This window comes from Coregonus lavaretus (assembly GCF_964263955.1).
Source record: "Coregonus lavaretus genome assembly, chromosome: 8".
Taxonomy (NCBI): Eukaryota; Metazoa; Chordata; class Actinopteri; order Salmoniformes; family Salmonidae; genus Coregonus; species Coregonus lavaretus.
The window spans coordinates 47240592-47262906 of NC_139995.1; the positions used below are offsets into that span (position 1 = coordinate 47240592).

Genomic DNA, 22315 nt, shown 5'->3' on the forward strand with positions numbered 1-22315 from the left:
AGGTCTGGGAGGAGATCCCTCAGGAGACCATCCGCCACCTCATCAGGAGCATGCCCAGGCGTTGTAGGGAGGTCATACAGGCACGTGGAGGCCACACACACTACTGAGCCTCATTTTGACTTGTTTTAAGGACATTACATCAAAGTTGGATCAGCCTGTAGTGTGGTTTTCCACTTTAATTTTGAGGGTGACTCCAAATCCAGACCTCCATGGGTTGATAAATTAGATTTCCATTGATAATTTTTGTGTGATTTTGTTGTCAGCACATTCAACTATGTAAAGAAAAAAGTATTTAATAAGATTATTTCATTCATTCAGATGTGTTATTTTAGTGTTCCCTTAATTTTTTTGAGCAGTGTATATATATATATATGCGAGAAAAAGAAAAAAAACATATGGGGGATTGGAAGTGATGCAGACAATTACATTGATAGAAGTTACAATCTATCTGCAATATTAAAGCTGATCTACCCCCTAAATTATTATTATTTATTTTTTTTGTAGACTTTTTACACTTTGCCAAAGTAAAAAAAAAAAGCATTGTTTTGAAGGAGTGCACGGGTGAATTGAGTTATTGCACACCCGCACTGTTATATCTAGCCTAGCTGTAGAAGAACGCACATCTGCACAGTTTCACATTGTACATCACTCTGTCGTTTAATGACATGTGCCACTCATTCTGACAACCCATTCATCCGTAAAGCAGCACACTGTCGTAAACCATAACAACGTACAGTACGATGTAATGCACGTCGTACCATCCATAACAATTCCCCCCCCTTTCCAAAACCAGGGACTGGTACCATATATAAAATGACCATAAGGCAAGAACCTAGAGTGATACCTGTAAGAAATAAACATTAACCCTTAAACGGAAGGACTCTCCAAACTAGCCAGTTCAGTCCATTAACCTGGAGGTTGACTAAGACACCTAACGGAGCCTAAGAATGAAAAGAGGTTAAGTAGTCCCCCAGATGAGCAGGGCGAGTTCGTGCCCGCATAGGCCTTTCTTCAACCGCCACCGCTTGTGGCTCTGGCCCTTGGGGAGGCCACAGAGGCTGGGGCTCGGGTGGTAGTGGTGGAGGAGTGTTCGACATGAGTGGGGCAATGCCTTTGGCCGACAGGCGGAACCCCACAAACTCGAAGGCTGGAGCTGCAAAGGTGCACTTTCCACCGTTAAGGGTCAGGTTGTTCCGCAGTAGAGCACTGAATACTCTGTGGAGTCGATAATCATGGATGTGGAGGTCAGGGCCGTGGACCACGATGTCATCCAGATAGACCGCCACCCCAGGTATTCCAGCGAGGATGGTGCTCATCACCTTCTGGAAGCAGCTGGGGGCGGAGCTAAGTCCAAAAGGCATGCGTGTATATCTGAACACGCCAGCATGTGTGACAAAGGCCTTGAGGTCTCTGCTAGCTGCATGGAGGGGTACCTGAAGATAACCCTGACGAAGGTCAAGCTTCGTGAAAATCGTGGAGCCATGAAATTGTGCGGTCAGCTCCTCAGCTGTAGGCAAGGGGTACTTATCCGGGACAACGGCCTTGTTCACAGCACGGAGATCCACACAGGTCCGGATTCCACCTGACTTTTTGGTTGCAGTGACCAAGTTTGAAATCCAGGGGGCAGCGTTGACTGGCTCAATGATGCCTGCATCCAACTGTGACTGGAGATCTTTTGTGACGTCATCACGCAGTGCAAAGGGAATGCGCAACAGGGGCTGCATGACTGGGGTCACTTCCGGATTCACTAGGGGCCTGTGAGTAAAGGCTGTGAGGCAGCCCAGTCCATCAAACAGAGTTGGCCAGTTCTGTTGCCATGTGCAGGTAACCTGGTGGATAGCTGACCCACTGTCATCTCTCAGTGTGAATCCCAAGCCTGTGAAGAGGTCGAGGCCCAGGAGGTTGGCACCCTGCTTTGCAACATGAAATGTGAATGATGGCAGATGCTTGGTGCCGTAGTGTACTGGGACCTGGAGGGTGCCTACAATGTCTATATTGGATCTACCGTACTCACACAGGGCAGTGGAGGGCTGTTGGAGTGGTAGGTGACTGAAAAACTTGTAGTAAGTGGCAAGGTTGAGCAACGACACCGCAGCGCCAGTATCCAGCAGCAAAGGAAAACCCACCTCGCCCAGCTGCACAGTGCATGTCCTGAAAGACACATGGTTGGTGGAGACAGTTCAGATTTCCGTGTGTTCATGTTGAGAGTGAGATGAAACTAAGGGCCTGTTCTGGGTGGAGCTAGTAGCTGGGGCAGAACGTCACACTTTCGCAAAGTGATTGTATTTTGAACAGTTCTTGCATATTTTCCCACGGGCTAGGCAGTTTGAAGCCCTTGAGTTGTGAGAGCTAGCCCCGCAGTTGCCACAGCTACTTCTGTTTGTTTGTCTGTGTGCCTGCTGCACGGGCATGCCGGTGTCTGTGTCCATGCAGCTATCGATGTGGGAGGGCGTGCGCAGCGCGTGATCGTTGTAGTGCGCCTGCTCGGGCTGAAGCTGCTGTGTGAGAATGGCTGGGGGCCGAGTGTATGCTGCAGAGCTGTCTGTTAGCATAGTAGAGCATTCCAACGCCGCTTCAACCTGGAGTGCTATTTTAATAGCTCCATCTAGTTGTAAATTATCCGATTCCAAAAGTAGTTTCTCCCTTGTCTTTTCACATAACGTCCCCTCTATCAACTGATCCCTGATGATCTCGTCCTGAAGTGTCCCGTAGTTACAAGAGCTAGCCAAATCCCTCAGATTAGCCACGTAGCTTTGAATGGACTCACCCGGCCGTTGGTGTCTCTTCCGTAGCCGGTAGCGTCGGAGGAGCACTCGCTCTTTCCCGACGAAGTGGTTCCGTAGGAGGCTGACTGCAGCAGTGAATGTAGGAGCCGATCCAAGCGCTCTGAAATCCTCTGTCCCTCTGTACCAAGGCAGTGACGGAGCAGTGCTGTCCACCGCTTGTCGGAGATTGTAGAAAAGTCCATAGCTTCGAGATAAGTGTTAAAACTGTCAAGCCAGTTATTCCACGGGACTGGAGGTTCGCCAGGCACGGCGAGGAATGGTGCTGGCGGTGGTAAACTGAATTCAGCCATCTTCGTCGCCAATGTTATATCTAGCCTAGCTGTAGAAGAACACACATCTGCACAGTTTCACATTGTACATCACTCTGTCGTTTAATGACATGTGCCACTCATTCTGACAACCCATTCATCCGTAAAGCAGCACACTGTCGTAAACCATAACAACGTACAGTACGACGTACAGCACGTCGTACCATACATAACGCGCACTTCACAGAGTAGGCGTTCCCTAACGGAAATATGCAAATATATCGCTATCTCGTGCTTGGCTCTGCCCACCTCCTTGCTTGTTCATTTGCTCCCATTGGAAACGACAGGCTGTGGTCTATCTTGGGTTAGTTATTAAATATTTGGTAGGAGTGCTGCTTTAGGATTCTTACATATGTGCACAGTAGAATTTGGGATCCTGAGCCTTCTTCAGCATATGCTGTAGCTCTGTTGGTAGAGCATGGCGCTTGCAACGCCAGGGTTGTGGGTTCGTTTTCCATGGGGGGCCAGAATGAAAAATGTATGCACTCACTAACTGTAAGTCGCTCTGGATAAGAGCGTCTGCTAAATGACTAAAATGTAAAATGTAAATATGAATAGTTCTGTATTGTTCAAAAAGTAATTTAATTGCTATGGTTGAAGTAGGCTATGTAATTTATGCTTAAGTGCACATTTGGACGCTGTAAATGTTTGACATACACCAATATACATATTTATAAAAATTACACTACAACGTTGCCAAGGTAAGTAAAACTAAAATAATGTCCTGTCTAGACGAATGTAGTAATTTGTACATAATATTTTTCATTTGGTTTGGCACCCAGATGTAAGTGGAGGGAGGGGCCCAAAGTGTCGAATAAAATACTGTTATTTGCTGAGCGGTTTGCTCATTTCCTTTGTTAGTGTTGCGCCAGACTGTTACAGAGCGCTGTGACTGTCTCTTCTGCAGCTTCAGCACTTAGCTGCTTACATGTCAGCCGTTTTTCCCCCTCCACAAGCATTGCCTGTCAAAAGAGAGGCTCCTTTCATGAACTGAGGCTATATGGACACGACTGTGACTGGTGGTTTGACGCCCATATGTTCATTTGAGGGGTATCCAAAAATGGTATTCCAAATAGAGGAAAATCATGCATTCTTGAAGAGTTCTGGTAGTTGCTGTTAACTTAACCCTCCCGTTGTCCTAGGGTCAAAATGACCCGCCACTGTGTTGAACCAACTTTATTTAATTTTTATATTTTTGGGATCATTTGTGAGAAGGAGGCAGTGAGACTTTAAAGAAAGTATCACTGCCTCCTTCTCACAAATGATCCAAAAAATATAAAAAATAAATAAAGTTGGTTCAACACAGTGGCGGGTCATTTTGACTCTAGGACAACGGGTTAAGCTGCCTCAGTTTGTGTAAAGATTGCCCAGAGGAGAAATAACCATATTGGAATATATAGACAAACATTTAAAGTAAACTATTTACACTAACACTATTAGGCCTACTTCAAAGCTGCTTTGCAATGGCATGATAGATGTGACAGTTACTGTATGTTTTATGTCAGGTTACTATAGCCTCCTGTACCACTGTTAATTATTTTACTTTTTATTTGCAGGCAAATCCTTTCTCATCATAACAACATACAAACTCCGCTTTACCATGTCTATAACAATGTATAGTAGGCTGATGAGCAGGACAACAAGATATCCTGCTATTACATTCAACGTACAGGCTATCAACTGCAGATTTTGTGAAAATATTCTATCAATTGCACCTTCTAGCATTTTAGTATAAATTCAAAAATCTCATGGTCATCTACAAGATTTTAGTGGGTTTGACTTACAGTACCATGTGATATGAAATCCACAAACTGCCAAAATAAAAAAATGAATGTTATGCTGTGTAGATCAATATCCTGATATATATATCTTTATTTTGACAAGAGAGAGAAGCAAAGCTTGGTGATAGTATTCAGTCACTCTCTCTGTGTGACAGATGAACCATGTTGTTGAGTGGCCTCTGGGCAGACCACTTAACTCTCTGAAAAGGAGCCTTAACTCTTACCCTTAATCTTCACTTTCTATTTCTGGACCATTATCTGGACTGTCAGTCCTGGCCACTTTATCTTCAGAGGGCTCATCTATTGACTGTTTCAACATGGTTAGATTATATCAAAGGCCCTTCCCTTTGGTCCCTGCAGCTATATCCTTCCTCCTGTTTCTGAACGGTTGGAATGGTTTTAGGATTAGAAGACAACGTTTTGGGGTGGATATTGTTTGCTGGTTCATCTCATGTTTTGGATATCAATCAATCACATTTATTTATAAAGCCCTTTTTACATCAGCATCATATGTATTTGAATACAGTGCCTTCAGAAAGCATTAACAACCCTTGACTTTTCCCACATTTTGTTGTGTTATAGCCTGAACTATTTTGTCAATGGCCTACACACAATACCCCATAATGTCAAAGTGGAATTATGTTTTTAGAAATGTTTACAAATTAATAAAAAATTGAAAGCTGTAATGTCTTGAGTCCATAAGTATTCAACCACTTTGTTATGGCAAGCCTAAATAATTCAGGAGTACAAATGTGCTTAACAAGTTACATACTAAGTTTGCATGGACTCACTCTGTCTGCAATAATAGTGTTTAACATTATATTTGAATGACTACCTCATCTCTGTACCCCACACATACAATTATCTGTAAGGTCCCTCAGTCGATCAGTGAATTTCAAACACAGATTCCACCACAAAGACCAGGGAGGTTTTCCAATGCCTCGCAAAGAAGGGCACCTTTTGGTAGATGGGTAAAAAAAAAAAAGCAGACACTGAATATCCCTTTGAGCATGGTGAAGTTATTAATTACACGTTGGATGGTGTATTAACACACCCAGTCTCTAGATAAATACAGGCGTCCTTCCTAACTCAGTTGACAGAGATGGTGAAATCCTTGAGTGGTTTCCTCCCTGAGGCCAACGGTGACTTTAAAACAGTTACAGATTTTAATGGCTGTGATAGAAGAAAACTGAGGATGGATCAACAACATTGTAGTTACTCCACAATAATAACCTAAATGACAGAGTGAAAAGAAGGAAGCCTGTATTCCAAAACATGCATCCTGTTTGCAATAAGGCACTAAAGTAAAATGGCAAAAAATGTGATAAAGAAATTAACTTTATGTCCTGAATACAAAGTGTTATGTTTGGGGCAAATCCAACACAACACAAATATTGTACAATCCAGGTGTGCAAAGCTCTTAGAGACTTACCCAGAAAGACTCACGGCTGTAACCCCTGATGTATTGACTCAGGGGTGTGAATACTTATGTAAATTAAATATTTCTGTATTTCATTTTCAATAAATTAGGAAAATGTTCTAAAAACATGTTTTTACTTTGCCATTATGGGGTATTGTGTGTAGATGGGTGAAAAAAATAAATGTAATCCATTTTGAATTCAGGCTGTAACACAACAAAATGTGGAATAAGTCAAGAGGTATGAATAATTTCTGAAGGCACTGTATATGAAGAAGTATTTCAGAACATTAACACATAATTCCTAAAAGGTAGAGTTAGGAATATGGTAGGAAACCTTTCCCTGATAATAGCTGAAACATTCTTAACTATCTAAACCCAAGATGAAGTTGAGTTTCTTCATCATCCATAGACTGAAATGGATGTTCAAATACCTTTTCTAGAATGCCAAGAATGTCCACTATAACCAACACCTTCCCTGGTTTGAGTTAATGGCTTCCTTTAGTTTCCACAAGCTCCTGAAGAATTCCATGCAGCTAAATCTGATGGAAACCAATTACCTGTTAGGGCAACTGACTTTGAGGTGGCTGCTTAGTCGCCACTCGCCACACCCCTCCAGGCTCAGAGGCTGACGAATCAACTCTTGGTTTAGTCCCTCCCAATACTCTTACAATGACCTCCTTTCTCCGTCTTCTTCCCTTCGTGACCCATGGTCTGACAGGGTTTGACAGGTGAGAGCAGCGGTGGTGATTTAAGCCATCTAATCCTCTCAGATCAACTGTCATGACAGCAAGGAGGTGAGGAAAGGAAGTCATGGAAGTCATTTCAGAGAGTTGGGTCATAGATGAACTGAGTTGGCACAAGGATAGCTGTCAGGTACCCAGACCCCAATCCCTGTAAACCCCCATACTATTCATGTTGACACTTTGTTTTTTGAGAATAGTAACAAAAGAGTGTATGATCAATTACGAGTTGTACTCCCAGGCATGTGAATATACAGTATGTCTGTCTGGTTAGTACTGTATATTGTAATGTAAAAATGTAACGTGTAATGCCATAATAACTGGTGCCTGTTTTGCATGTACAGTATTCTAAATCACTGCATGCAAGGTTAGCGACATACAGTGTGCTGGAAAATAAGAACGGACTTATAGCTCAGCAGATCAAATGAACAAATAATCTGTCGTTAAACCATATACTGTAGGTTAGCAGATGATTTTCCATTTACAAATGCTTAACTTTATTTAGATTAAAAAGGGCATTGCCCATTACCAGACTTTACCAATAGACTGCAGTCGCGCTGCTGTCACTCTCTGGATTAACTGTCATTTATATGTTAGTTTGTTTTCTAAAAAATGAAAGAAAACCTGCATGAGGTTCAACAACAAAGTATCCCTATACTCGCTTGATTGTCTGTATGGTTTAACACACGCACAAACAAAATGCTTGATATGAATACGAACTTTCCAATCGTTTAATTGCCTATTTTCATTAAGAAGCCAGAATATAATTTCTTAATTGTCTCCAATAACATCAGTTTTTCATCTGCTACACACCTTACTCTGGGAACTTAAAACTATAATAGGCCCAATGTGCAATATGTTGTCTACATTTTGTCTACATTTTGATGTAAAAAGATAACACCATCAGAGAGTATATATGACAATATATCAAGGCAGAGCAGATAATTTGCGTCTTCATTCATTCATTCATTCATAGGAATAGTCGGTCCTCAAAAATGGACAGCAATTGCCCCACCAATGAAAGGGAATCCCCTTTGTAATTAAGCCCAACAGAAAATTGCATAATTTTTTGCATTGACACTTTTCACATTCCCCGGTAATATGGCATTTGAGGCATTTGAGTTACCAAGGCAGGTCCAAATTATACCTTTCATCAAGCAATCATAAGAAAATGGCTGCCTGACATCCTCAATAGCAACGTGATACTTTGTATGAAAGCACAACCTTCATTCATCATGCAAGGAACACTGAGTTATTTTACAGAGGTGGTGTACCAATGAACGCATTATAGTTGTTAATCACAAAAGGATTTGAGTTTTATGTTAGTGGCATTCATTGTTAGTGGCATTCATTCATTCAATTTTAAATGCAGCCATTTGATGTATTGCATCAATTTTAGAATAAAAAAAAATCTGCAGAATTCAACTGGAAATCAATCAAACCTCAAAACCATATTGTTTATTTGTGGTTGACACCTGGGGTAGACAAAACCTATTTCCACTGATGACTTGCAAGTTCTAACCAACTAGCCACATCGACGCAGTGTGATTATGTTGATAAGGCGAGTTGAAATAACGCTGAAACAATGTTGACTCAACCCACTTTTGCCTGGAGTGCAGCTACTGTACGCCTTGTCATGTCTCTGGCAAGGTGTCTGTAACAACTAAATAAGCACAGTGGTCAGCCAATTGCCATCTGTCATGACACAACAGTGTTCATTCACTATGACACAAAACCATTCGAAGGTAAATGAAAATAAAGAATGAATCATAGATTGTCCCATTGCCTCACCATAATAGGATAGCTTTGACATAAGATGAGGTATGAAATGATTTAGGTAATTAAGGTTATTTACTGAAGTCATTGGGAAACATTGTGTCAGCGGTAGCTACAGTGTTCAGTGCATTGTTGGTTACACAGGTTAGATACAGAACGTGTGACTGTAGTCAAACATCAGAGCACAAGGTGTAGCATAATATTTATCTTCCTTATGAGTTATGATGCTGGAATATTACTCTATCAAACTTTATGAGCTATTGTATGTTGAATCTTTGATTAATTAGAGCAGATGGGACAAGTTAAGACAAGTCATCGCATGATGCTGAACAGCACAGTCAATTCATCCAATCTTCCACGACTGCCATTGGCCCATTTGAGGTCAGTAAAAGTTGTAGTCTTTTGTTCCTGGGAATGCATAGTAGGCTTCACTTCATGAAAAATGACCTGAGTAACATTAAGAAAACAGTGACTGATATATGTGGACACTTTCGGGTCAATTGCTGGCTGCAGAACCGAAGCCCTCTGCTGTACAGAGAAACTAAACTCTAACTAATGTTGTGTTTACATGGTTTCTCCTATTCTTATCCTCAGGCTCCCTCAGGCCAAATCTTTGTGAGAGACTCAACATATTTATAAATAGGCAGAATGAGAGAGAGGACCCGAAAACTTGAATAGAACCATATGGTATTGGTAAGAAAGTAACTCATCTTGTGACAATATAGCGTGGCCGTCCCTCAGAGCCGAGCCAGCTCCATTCTGTGTCATGTCAGAGTCATTCATGAACAGACTGCAACCGGAGAAGGTCAGTCCGTGGCTAGGCAAAGAACAAAGTGATGCTGGATCTGAGGAGGAAATGACTATGCTGCCAAACAGTCAATTACACGTAATTACAATAATTCAACCTTGGAAGATGGTTTATTCAATTTTATGATGAGGTTTTCTCTTTCATCAAATGGTTCATAGGAGACAAGGGGTGGATGGAGGATGAGGACAGTGAATGGTACTTTGTGAAACAGATATGTTTTTCCTTTGTCGGAATAGCTCATTTTTATATTTTATCTCCCGATGACTAGCGCTTTGCGGTTTATGTTATCTCAAAGTTTGATATGTCTTCCCTCACTCACTGTTGTGCCGTCCCTTTGCTCTGTGATGTCCTTTGGTGCAAGATCTAGCACAATCTCTAACTATAACAAAATAGCACTCCTTTGCCCATTTTTCACTAGGCCATCTACAAATATTACAATGGTTGTTTGCACCTCTAGGTCTGACTAGACAAAATTGATAGGGCAGATTTTTTTTATTTTATCCTCTGAAATAAGATCCTTTATTACATGTTGTGTTGTAGACCACCCCCTGCTTAATAAACTAGTGAAGATTTGAACTAGGGAATTTATCAAGGTAGAAGTTCAGCCTTTGTGTGTCACGTCTCCACTCCTTGTTCGGGCAGGCTTCGTCGTCACCGGCTTACTAACCACTGCCGCCCCAATCATCATCACCTTTGTCTTGTCAATCACACACACCTGGTTCTAATCCCCTCATTAGTCCGTGTATAAGTGTTCCCTCTGCCCCCTTGTCCTTGTGGGTGATTATTATTTGTGAGAGTAGTGTAGCTCGGTGGAGCTACTCGTACATTTTGTTGCCAGGGTAGATTTTCCCCTGTGCCTATGTATTATTGGATTCTACCATTACAGTGTATTTGCCAGGGATGAGAGTTTCCCCTGTGTTGGTGATTGCTATTTGAGCGCATTTGTGTGTCCACGAAGGAATAAACTCTGTATTCGTTGATTACCCTCCTGCGCCTGACTCCTTCCATCACACTCATCACATTGTGTATATAGATTTATATGCCTCTATTGCAAAAACACACTCAGCAAACACTTGTATTAGTAGGCTATGTTAGACAGACTGCGGACTGAGGTATACACTGTACAGCAACTGAATACAGTCGACCCTGTGTGATAGTCACTTTCAATTTAATTTCTGGTCTTTGTGTGTTTCTCCAATGAAATATAGACCCCTTAAAAAGACCAAATCATAGATGAGAGTAGAGAAGGCCTTTGAATTGAAGCAACCCCTGAACCAGAAAATAATCAGGGGACTTAGACAGGGCACTGTGGCCGGAAATCTGCTGTGAATACTGGCTTCAACCATGACCGTTTTGGAAACTGCCTTTTTGGCTTTCGCATTGAGCCCTCTCTGTATGTCACACAGTCAATTTGGGCTCTTTCTGACCTAGAAGCTGATGAGTAGCTTCTCTGTTTTCCAGAGGCTCGCGTCAGCAAAAAAATTAATTGATGCACGCCTCCATACCACCCCGACCCCACCATCTAGACCTGTGGCTTGCTTTCTCCCTAAACATCACAAGGATCTCTTCCAGTTGAATTTCTTTTTATTTTTCCCCCGTTTTCTTTCTACTATTTCTCCTCATCTTCCCACTCAGAGACAGAAATTGTGGTTGGGCTTTTCTGGATCGTGGCCAAGTCTTCGCACAGCTTGTCCTGATTACCAACTAGACTAGAGCCCATAGTTAGATGGAAGCAGCTCCCTCTGGCCGCTTGTTTCCCTCCCTTCATGTTTTGACGTGACGGCCTCTGAGGGTTTCCTAAAGGACAGGGGATTGTGACTGCAAGGAACCCCTGAAAATGTTGCACAGGCAGCAGACAGAGACAGAACATACTGTATTATCATTCAGTTCTAACGTAAATGATTGAGTTATGATTAAGAATAATGACGTGTGCGACTTAAGGTCATTTCTCACTTTAATGACCGGTTACAGAAACCATACACAGTCTTAAGGATGCTCTCACCTTTGAATTTCCCTCTGAGAACCTATTGACAGTGTACACCTGCTTTGTCAGGCCAGTGCTCAAGTACGCCACCCCGGTATGGCCACTGGGTCTCATACTGGCATGCATGGGAATTATGCTTCACCTCCACGCTTCACCTCCATGCTTCACTTCCACACTTTACCTCCACGCTTCACCTGCATGCAATGAACTGGGGTGACACGCCCTTGAAGCCTGTCACACCCACCTCTTTATAAGATCTTTGCCATTTGTTTCAGGATCTGTCTTCTGTATGGGTGTGACTATACTATACTATTGCACATTTTCTACATTAATATTCCTTGTAAGCCTCTCTATCCTCTCCTCCCTTCTGATCACTTTTTCCTTTTGTGTTGTATCAACACCGATTGCTTTCCAGGATATTAGTACAGGCAAACAGAGCAGACAAGCAGGCCTGAGCTCTGGTAGTAGATACTGACTGATTCCTGAAAGCATTGTCATTTAAAACCCAGTGGCTCTGGTCTTTGTCTGAGGAGAGAGTTCCTTTAAATTGGCAGGCCATAGAAAACAACCCGATGTGGATCACAATGGATGATTTTGCCAGATAAAGGGAGATTACAGTTAACTTTGTCTTTCATTATCCCACCAGGTTCTGTTTTATTATTTAATTTTTATTTAGCAGACACTCTTATCCAGAGCGACTTACAGTTAGTGAGTGCATACATTTTTTTTCATACTGGCCCCCCGTGGGAAACGAACCCACAACCCTGGCGTTGCAAGCGCCATGCTCTACCAACTGAGCATGGCGCTTTTATGGTGTAACGAGGGCAGGTCGCAACATAATTGAGGCTCTTATTAACTGCTGAAAACTCTGGTTTCATAGGAGGGGATGACTAGCTTGATTCTTGCCTCTATAGCCTTAACACTACACTCTGAGGAATAGTGGAGACTCAAGGAACCCTGGAGTTCCTCAAGGAACCATTGCTAGTCAATGGTTCACATTTGCACCTTTGGTTAGTTGAGGGTTTCTTGGAGGAACTTTAATGGTTCAATGAAGCAACGGGTTCCTGGAGGAACCCTGGAGCAGAGGCGTGGCTTATTAGGGGTGTGGCTTTAAGATATATATTTTTTGGCCACCCAAAAAATGTCATTCCAGTTAATCTGTTCTGTTGTATTGTCATAATATGTTAAGATTGGAAACTGACAGTTTTGCAGCTTCAATGAGGTGTATGAGTTCCTCAAGAGCCTATACAAATCCCAAAGTTGGAATAGTTACCACTTTATTACTATATGTAATCAGCTATATTAATATTATATTAGAATATGTATTATTGGCAGTGACCGGGTGTCCCATGGGGCGGCTCACAATTGGCCCAGCGTCTTCCGGGTTAGGGGATGGATTGGCCGGGGGGATTTCCTTGGCTCATCATGCTCTAGTGACTCCTTGTGGCGTGCCGGGAGCCTGCAAACTGACTTCGGTTGTCAGTTGGACAGTGTTTCGTCCGACACATTAGTGCGGGTGGCTTCCGGGTTAAGTGAGCAGTGTGTTAAGAAGCAGTGCGTCCTGTTTCGGAGGACGCATGACTCTCGACTTTTGCCTCTCCCGAGTCCGTTGGGGAGTTGCAGCGATGAGACAAGATCGTAACTACCAATTGGGGAGAAAAAAAGGGTAAACATAAAAAATACGAAAAACATATAAAAATAATATGTAATATGCCAAAATATTCAAGGACATTTTATTATTTGCAGTGTACAAACGTAATATGAACAGGAATTACTTTTATGCTAACGTGTGACCAAAAATAACTATATGAACGCCATGCCTCCAATAAGCCACGCCTCCAATCTGATAGGCTGCTACCTCTACAATATTTTATTAAAAAGGTTCAAAATTGAACCCCTCCCATCACAAAAAGGTTCCGGTTTGAACCTTTAACTAGGGGTTCCTCTAATACCTTTTCAGAGGGGTTCCTTGAGGAAAATTTTTGAACTAGAAAGGTTCCGCTGGTGTGGCAACCCAAAAGGTTCATCCAGCCCTATTGTTAGGTTATATCAAGTTAGAAAGTGCCGGTTGTATTGTATGTTGTGATTTAGATATCCTTTTGTAGGCATTCTGTTCAGTAAATGTGGGTGTTAAACCTGTAGGATTTGTCATCTTATTAAATCTCATTTGTTGTGTGTAAGGATATGCTTTAGGAAGTTAGATTGTATGTCCGATTTATGTCAATATTAAGCATAGACTTTTATTGAGAACAAAACCAAATCAGATGAAATTAGAAGATTAAAGATTGGGCAAAAAAAGAACATTAATAAGGTAAGCAAATCAGACAAAGAGCTTGATAATGTGGTGTTATTTTATGTATCATGAAGGTAAGTGTAGGGAAAGGTCAAAGGTAAAATAATAATATTAGTAATAAGCATGGATCTGTTGTAAAATTGAAAATCTATATGCCTTGGAGTGTTTATGGATTGAGAGCCAGTTGAATTCAGAGCAGAGATAATTATGTGTTTTTCATGAAAACTTCTGCAGCTGGTTTAGGAATGTGAATGACGTGATGGCTGTGGAGATAGAAGTAACAATGGAGCTAGTGTTTGCGTTTCTTTATGTTTATGACCTTATGACCTGACACATGGCCACATGCACATCATCTCAGGGGCTGGAGAGGATGATGAATGATAAATGTTGTATAATGTATTATGAAATGATAATGGTGAAACAGAATGAACATGTTTGATATTTTATAATCCAGATATATGTTTAAATAATGAATATAGACATTAAGGATATGATGTGTTATTTTACAGGGGTTTTTAAACTGAGGCCATGGGGTTGTTCTAGACATCTGGTTTGCATTTACATTAGTTTTTTAAGAAGGGGCTTTTGAGAAGGGGCCTAGGCACGCAGCCAATAGAATGATCGAATGAGAGGGTGGTACGAACTAAAAAAAAGTTAGGAATGTTTGTACATGTGGCTATAAAATTGAGCTCTTGGCGAAAAAGGGACAGTCTTTGTCTCTTTGGAAAAAGGCTCGGCTTTGTTTTTTAAATAAAGTCTAAATTCTTAAATTCACAGGCTCTGATGTCTTGAGAGATATTTTTGAGTTAATTATCTAGTAAAATGTTTCTACAACATAATTGGCGACCACGAAGGGACTTGATAGGGATCAGTGACGGTATGTATTTGCAGTTGTGAAACGGCTTGGACGGACCATACAAACAAAAGCGGCCGCTTTTAAAAAGGTAAGAAGTTCTTACTAAAATAGTATAAAGTTTGTGTGGTCCGATCCGGGACTCGGCAACATCTAAAGAAATACCAAGTAGGTCTCTCCAAATTTAAGAACCAGAAAGTTAGACACTAGGAGCTTTTGAATTTAAGAATACATGTTGCTGTTGTTTGTCTGAACCGTCTGTTCAATTGATTTGATTCATTTGATTCAGTTGATTCATCTTGCTGATTGCTCTGTCTGGGTCATTTGGACATGGGTGGTTGTACGGCTGGTTGAGCGATCAGACAATAACAGGTTAAGTCCTGCAGATACCGCTTTAGACGTTAATCGTCTTGAGGACTGCATAGGTAGGCAGAAATCCTGGGGTAATACCGCTTCTTTTTCTGTGTTGAGGAAGTGTAACAGAAAAATTAGGGCAGAATTGACAGGTCACTTAGGAAAGTGTAGTATAAATAGAAATCTTGTGGATACCGCTTTGGGGGGCTATAATTAGCATTCCATTGGCCTGAACAGACAAGATTACTTACGGATACCGCTCTGATGATAAATTCTTTGTTAGAGGTCTGTACGGGTAAGTAGTGAATCATCCTGTGTTGTGATGATGTCAATATTATGTAGGGTCTATCAGGAAAAAAAGTTAGGTCATCCTGAGTAGGTGAACGGGTTAAATAGCTACAAGGGCTTCCAAATTTTGATAAAGTGTTATATATAGAGTAGGTCTGCTCATCTGTGTGAGTGAGAATATAATATTAAATCCTGTAAGTAGATAGCCTTTCTGTAAGGAAGGGAAATCTATTTGAGGTTGTTTGAAGCTTCTGTCTGATGGAGAAAGGGTGTGCCCAATCACTTAGGAAAGAGAAGAATAAATGGTGCGTGGGTATTCATTGACCAACTGAGTGTAGAAAATTCACGTTACCAGGAGGGGTAGAATAAATCCTGTTGGAGGAACAGGTCACGTTTATTGGTATGGTCATATGACGTCTATGCATTGTATTTTGATACATCTGTTAGGGTATGTTTGGACGATATATTTAGAAACGTTAGAGGTAATGCAGTATTATGATAAATTGACTACGTAAAATAATAAAATTATAGGTGTTGACTTGTTCAAAAACGTAGGTGGATGTGGAAATGGGAGAGAGTACATAGGACATGTGGTAGAATTAAGCATAATAATAAACTATATATTATTTCAGAAGCAGATATATAATTCATTTGGTTAGGTTGTTAGATCTGTTTCCAAATCAATGAATGTGGGGTTTGACTTGTTGACTGCTAAGTTGATTACGTTGAGCGTGTGAGAACTGTGTCCTACAGAACTATTTTCTGATAAAGTGTGGTATGTTCCAGATACTAATACTACTGACTATTATCATTGGAATAAAAGAGGATTAACTTGTCATTTCGATAAAGCATGGATTCTGCATCGCTGAACAGAGTCTAGGTTTTCTAAGTATAGTTTAGCTATTGTTGGGATGTGAATAGATTTTACTAAAAGCATGAATTAGTTTCCGGTAAAAAGAGAGTCATACTTGTTTGACTGTATCGAGCTGAAATAGTTATTTAAATAAATTTTGAATAGTTGGATGGAAAACATCTATTTGACAAAATTCTAATTGTTATTATTTTATTCTATGGTTTGCGTCACCAGTGGTGTATGCGAATATTTGGTGAATTGTAGAATCATAATGTATTTTCATTACGTGAACTAGGGGATGCAAAGAGCTTTGGTTATTATGCTGAGTGAATAAGCACCCATTTATAGTGGGTTCTAGATTTATTGACTGAACAAACGTATATTTTAAACAAAAGTAATGCAATAGGCTACAATTATAACATTATCAGAAAAGGGCGCTATACGCTTATCTGTGGCTGTAGCTCAGTTGGTAGAGCACGGTGCTTACAACGCCAGGGTTGGGTGTTCGATTCCCAAGGGGGGCTAGTATAAGTAAAGGAATGTATGAGCTCACGAAGTGAGTGTTGTTTGGAAAAAGAGCATCTGCTAAAATGTTAATGGAGAGGAGACAACGTGGTAGTAATTTTTAGTCATTGAATGAGGTTTTGCTAGATTAAACAAATGGCAATAGTGGGATATGTCTATAGATACATTGGATTGGGATAAATTGATTATTTAAATATATGATGGTAAACTATAGCAAGTGTTTGGTGTTACTTGTAGCTTACATAGCAAGGATAGTTAATTCATTCTGTAATGGCGGAGTGATGGTTTAATTGTGTGGCTATGATTTTAGTTGATTACAGGAGAAATAGGATATAGTTTGCTACGCATGGAGAAGTGAATGTCTTATATGGTAATAGATATATTGAACCAAACATGACGTTACTATGGCAATTTAGGATGGTTAATGTTGTTGAGTGGGGTTTTTAAACCCTATGATAGAGGTAAATGCAGAACGCTGTTTGAAAGTGGTTTTATTTCGTCTGCTAGGAAAAATTGAAGAATTTCCATTTTTTCTCTGTGGATGTTAAACTTGCTGAAACATGAGAGCGCTATAATGGACGTTATGGGTACGTTAGGTGTACGGGGATCGCGTGGTTTGTGGGAGGTCGTGGAATGGTATCGGCAGGAGATTGCTAGCTGGTTAGCGGTGAAAGCTAGTGTGGTTTTCGTTGGGTGATGTCATTTGCTCTATGAACTGGAAGTAGATGCTTTGTGTGGCACTGGTGGAGCGACGGGTAATGGTACTTTTATGGTGAAAGTTGTCAATGTGTGCAGAGGGTCCCTGGTTCGAATCCAGTAGGGGACAGAAAGCAAATCTTTTACATTGATGTTATTGATGTGGATTACTGGTTTCGTTGATAACATTATAGGGAAGATGTCCTACCAATCTATGTCGAATAGGATAACATAGTAATTGAAATAGCATATTGGTGAATTGGATGTTTTATTGGTTTATATTTAGGAGAATGAGAATATGTTATTAGGTAGTATTGCTTTGTGGAGACGATTAACTAATGAAGAACATGTCTCGATAGTTGAATAAGGAACGATATTTGATAATTGATCATTTTATTATGACATTATATTGTTTGTTTAAACAGCAGTGAGTTATGATGATGTTTTATTACTTCAGATAATGATAAATTGTTTATAGTACATTGAACCTGGGGAGGTAGTTGTTGCTGTTGACTCGATGGATTAAGTAGACATCTTTTTATGGGTTTTGGATTATGAAACAATAAGTTTATATTTGGGGGAAAAAAAAAGAAAACATCGATGCAACAGTTTGCGACGTTTAAATTACTAAAAAGGGGTTATAGGTTTATGATGTTTTGTGTGTAATTACTATCTTTGGATTGATGATTATATGTTAACGACATGTATACTTTCTCTTCCAGGAACATGGGGATTTCTTTATTGGGAGGTTAGAAAAGTCTGTAGGCTAGGGTGGAACTAGTTAGTAAAATTAAGTAGTTTTATTTTTAGGTTGTCATAGGGAGTTACAAAAATAAATAAGGCCTGGCCATTTTTGTTTGGTTATTGTTTTACTATATGGTGTTCAAATAACCACAAACAAACTACTTAGTATGAAATGTTAGTTGTATAGGATTTTTATTTCTATTTGGGGTTTTTTGACAGGATGGAAGTGAAATATCTTAAAGGGGCATACACATGTAAGGGGGTTATTTACTGAGGGATAAGTAAATATGTATGATTTATTTTGAAAAGAGCTGTAATAAGGAATTACAACATTTATGAAAGGTTTTGATGGTTGTTAGAAGTAGTATACTATAGGATGAAACAATTCATTGAATGATTTCAATGACCTCTGAAATCTGTCCTGGCTTTATAGTGTGATCTGATCAACCGCACTATGAATTCTAGAGGCATGCTGAATTAAGGGGTTGGATAAAATAAGGATAATTGTGAAGAAGTTTACAAATTGGAAAAATCCTATATATAAATGAGTCTAAACAGGACAAGGATGTAGTGAGAGAGTTAGTCCTGAATGAGAAGTATTCATTGAATAGTGTTATGGAATACAGTTAAGTAAAGATATGCTCAAGGGTTGTTATTTTAAAGTTAGTTATTATTTTAGGTTTGATAGGCAATATTGTTTTGTTTTGTTTTTGTACACATAAATCACGATGTGATGTATGTGTCCAAGGGGGGAAGTTGGATTTATTAGAGGTTTTAATGGTTTATTATGGTTTTGTGGGGAAATATGCAAGGTGTATTAAGGATGTAAGCAGTAGTAATAGTGTGTTATGGGTTAGGTTAAATCATTTTTGTTTTTGTGATAGGAGGCATGGTGTAGAGGTGGTCTGTCTATGAGATACATGGACTACAACAAGCTGGAAGCAGGTGTGCTTCATAATCTCAAGGCTTCTTTTGACGGATGAGAGGACATGAGTAGCATATTGTGTCTCACCTAACATAACAATGTTCTTAAGATTTTATTTTCATGGGTGAAGATAGCTATGTCCAACTGAGTAGGATAATCTGAGTATTTTCTGTGCCCTGGAGACTATGTGATGGCAAAAGACTACAGAAGAAAGAGCTGGAAAGGTGTTGTTGGCTGCCTTAATGATGGTAAAACTGGTGGAGACAGATACTAAGATTAATGTTTTCCACTATAGGAGTGTTCCAACCTCAGCCATTGGGTAGTATTGTTGTTTTTTGTGTGTGTCTGTGCTTGTGTTTTTGCAGCAGTAACTCTGAGTTTCCTTATGAGAAGGCTGATAGAAGGACACTTTTCACAGACCGATGTCGATAGATTGAGAGGGACTTTGGCTGATCCGGAGATCCTAGTGATGGGGGAAGGTTAACAACAGAAGTGACTTACATATTGTTGTCCAGGTTATACCAACGATGGTACGGATAGAGGGGAGTATTGGGTATCATCTTAACCATTGTACCAGAGTGAGGGAACTGATGATTGAGAGATTCCAGATCTCCAAGATGCACCAGATATCCTTATCATTGATTTATATGTATTTGACTAGTTACCTGAGAATAAGGGGAATGGAGTACTGATGATAATAATAAAGAGCAGAAGAACAAGACATAGAAGGGATATAGACAGGAGTAGAATGTAGATTCTTGCACAGGCAGGAACTATAACTAAAAATACAGGAAGGGATCACTATTAAAATACTAGGGTTAAATAGTATTGGTGTGTGAGAAACTAGCACAAAGAGTATGGGGAAGTCACATGGGGTAGGGTGACCTTAAGATAATGAAAGAAAGAGACAAGTGAATCATAGACATAAGGAGAACAGTCCAAGACTTAGATAACCAATTTGATGTAGTATTTGGTGTTAGATTTCCAGGGGAAAGTGTTATTAGAAGAGAGAAGTATAAGCAAGTGTTAGAATAGGAACAAGGAAAGGGAAACTTAATGTCAAATAGAGTATAAGAAAAATATAGGAATGTTACAATAAAACAATTGGGTTATATAATTTGGGAAGAATTCAAGGGAAAATGTGAAACATAATGATTTGTCATGTAGATGATGTTACTAGGGATGTTTTGGATTGGAAATTAACTCAACTGAACTGTTATGATCTGTCCTTTCCTGAGGTTACAACGGATGGTGTCGTAATGCATTGCAGAGATCAATTGGCTCAGAACGGTGTAAACCTCAATAAAAACCAAAAATCCTCTACTTGGCTGAAGAGGAAACAACAAAGGCGTTGAAGATGTTCCTGTCCGACCCACTTCTGCATCAAATCAAAGCAATATACTGGGTTGCACATGGACAAAACAGGATGAGGGTGGAGGTGTGGTGGTTCAGGTGTGACATTGGAATTGGGACATTGCTATTGGAAATTCAAGATGAACTATGAACAACATAATGAAGAATAATGAAGACGCCAGAAGATTGAGTGCCGGTAGAGGAAGGAGTGTTAGTTGAGGTAGTATGTTGATTAAGGAGGTATTATACACTACTAAATTTATAGTAATTTGGACAATGCATTAGGGTACTGATCTGATGTAATTCTTGTTATGAGGAAGGTAATGCTAGAATTATTATAACATACATGTACATTCGGCCAGTATTGATGGGCCAAGGTGAGAGTTTTAACTTGAATGATGGAACAAAGGTGACTAATTAAGAATTGTCATTTTAAGTTGTTTTGGGTAATTCATTTGATTATGATTATAAATTATAAGTGGACTGACTGATCTGAATAACTTATAATATTAATGCTTAGTGATGTTGACATGGCAATTAATTGATTAGATATGGATATTGATTATTTTGATTGTTATAATACTTGTGATATGAGTAATTAATTTTTGTATTGATGGGACAATATTATAATGTCCCAAAGGGGGGATATGTGGTGTTATTTTATGTATCATGAAGGTAAGTGTAGGGAAAGGTCAAAGGTAAAATAATAATATTAGTAATAAGCATGGATCTGTTGTAAAATTGAAAATCTATATGCCTTGGAGTGTTTATGGATTGAGAGCCAGTTGAATTCAGAGCAGAGATAATTATGTGTTTTTCATGAAAACTTCTGCAGCTGGTTTAGGAATGTGAATGACGTGATGGCTGTGGAGATAGAAGTAACAATGGAGCTAGTGTTTGCGTTTCTTTATGTTTATGACCTTATGACCTGACACATGGCCACATGCACATCATCTCAGGGGCTGGAGAGGATGATGAATGATAAATGTTGTATAATGTATTATGAAATGATAATGGTGAAACAGAATGAACATGTTTGATATTTTATAATCCAGATATATGTTTAAATAATGAATATAGACATTAAGGATATGATGTGTTATTTTACAGGGGTTTTTAAACTGAGGCCATGGGGTTGTTCTAGACATCTGGTTTGCATTTACATTAGTTTTTTAAGAAGGGGCTTTTGAGAAGGGGCCTAGGCACGCAGCCAATAGAATGATCGAATGAGAGGGTGGTACGAACTAAAAAAAAGTTAGGAATGTTTGTACATGTGGCTATAAAATTGAGCTCTTGGCGAAAAAGGGACAGTCTTTGTCTCTTTGGAAAAAGGCTCGGCTTTGTTTTTTAAATAAAGTCTAAATTCTTAAATTCACAGGCTCTGATGTCTTGAGAGATATTTTTGAGTTAATTATCTAGTAAAATGTTTCTACAACAATAACAAAGTGTGAGAAAAAAAATGCTTTGTATGCAAATTCAGCAGTCTGCAAGGCACCTCAACACCATGTGAAAGTATGCAAGACAGTGCAAAGAATGCCAGGCATGTAGTTCTTATGGGAACTCCAGTCGTCAGACCTAGTGGCGGTGCTATTGTCACCCTTTCCTCAGAGGCTTTCATACAGAGAGAGAGAGAAAGAGAGAGAGAGAGAGAGAGGGGGGAGGGAGGGAGGGACCAAGAGAGAAAAGATAGAGGCACTTGTAACAACGGCAGGGGAGTCAGGTGCCTGGGGCCAACCGTGGCCCGGAAGATGGATGGAGAGGGACCCCCGCCTGGAGTCCGTCTCGGGGCCCCTGTCTACAACTTCTCCTCACTCCCATGAGCACAGAG

General features: G+C 40.0%; 1 long non-coding RNA gene across 1 annotated transcript; it reads left to right on the plus strand.

Moving 5' to 3' along the window:
- The first annotated feature begins 13996 nt into the window (after positions 1-13996).
- LOC311133809 lies at positions 13997-21862 on the plus strand. The gene is made up of 2 exons (XR_014613635.1): positions 13997-14840; positions 20373-21862. It is a non-coding gene; the product is annotated as an uncharacterized lncRNA (long non-coding RNA).
- Positions 21863-22315: the final 453 nt, after the last annotated feature.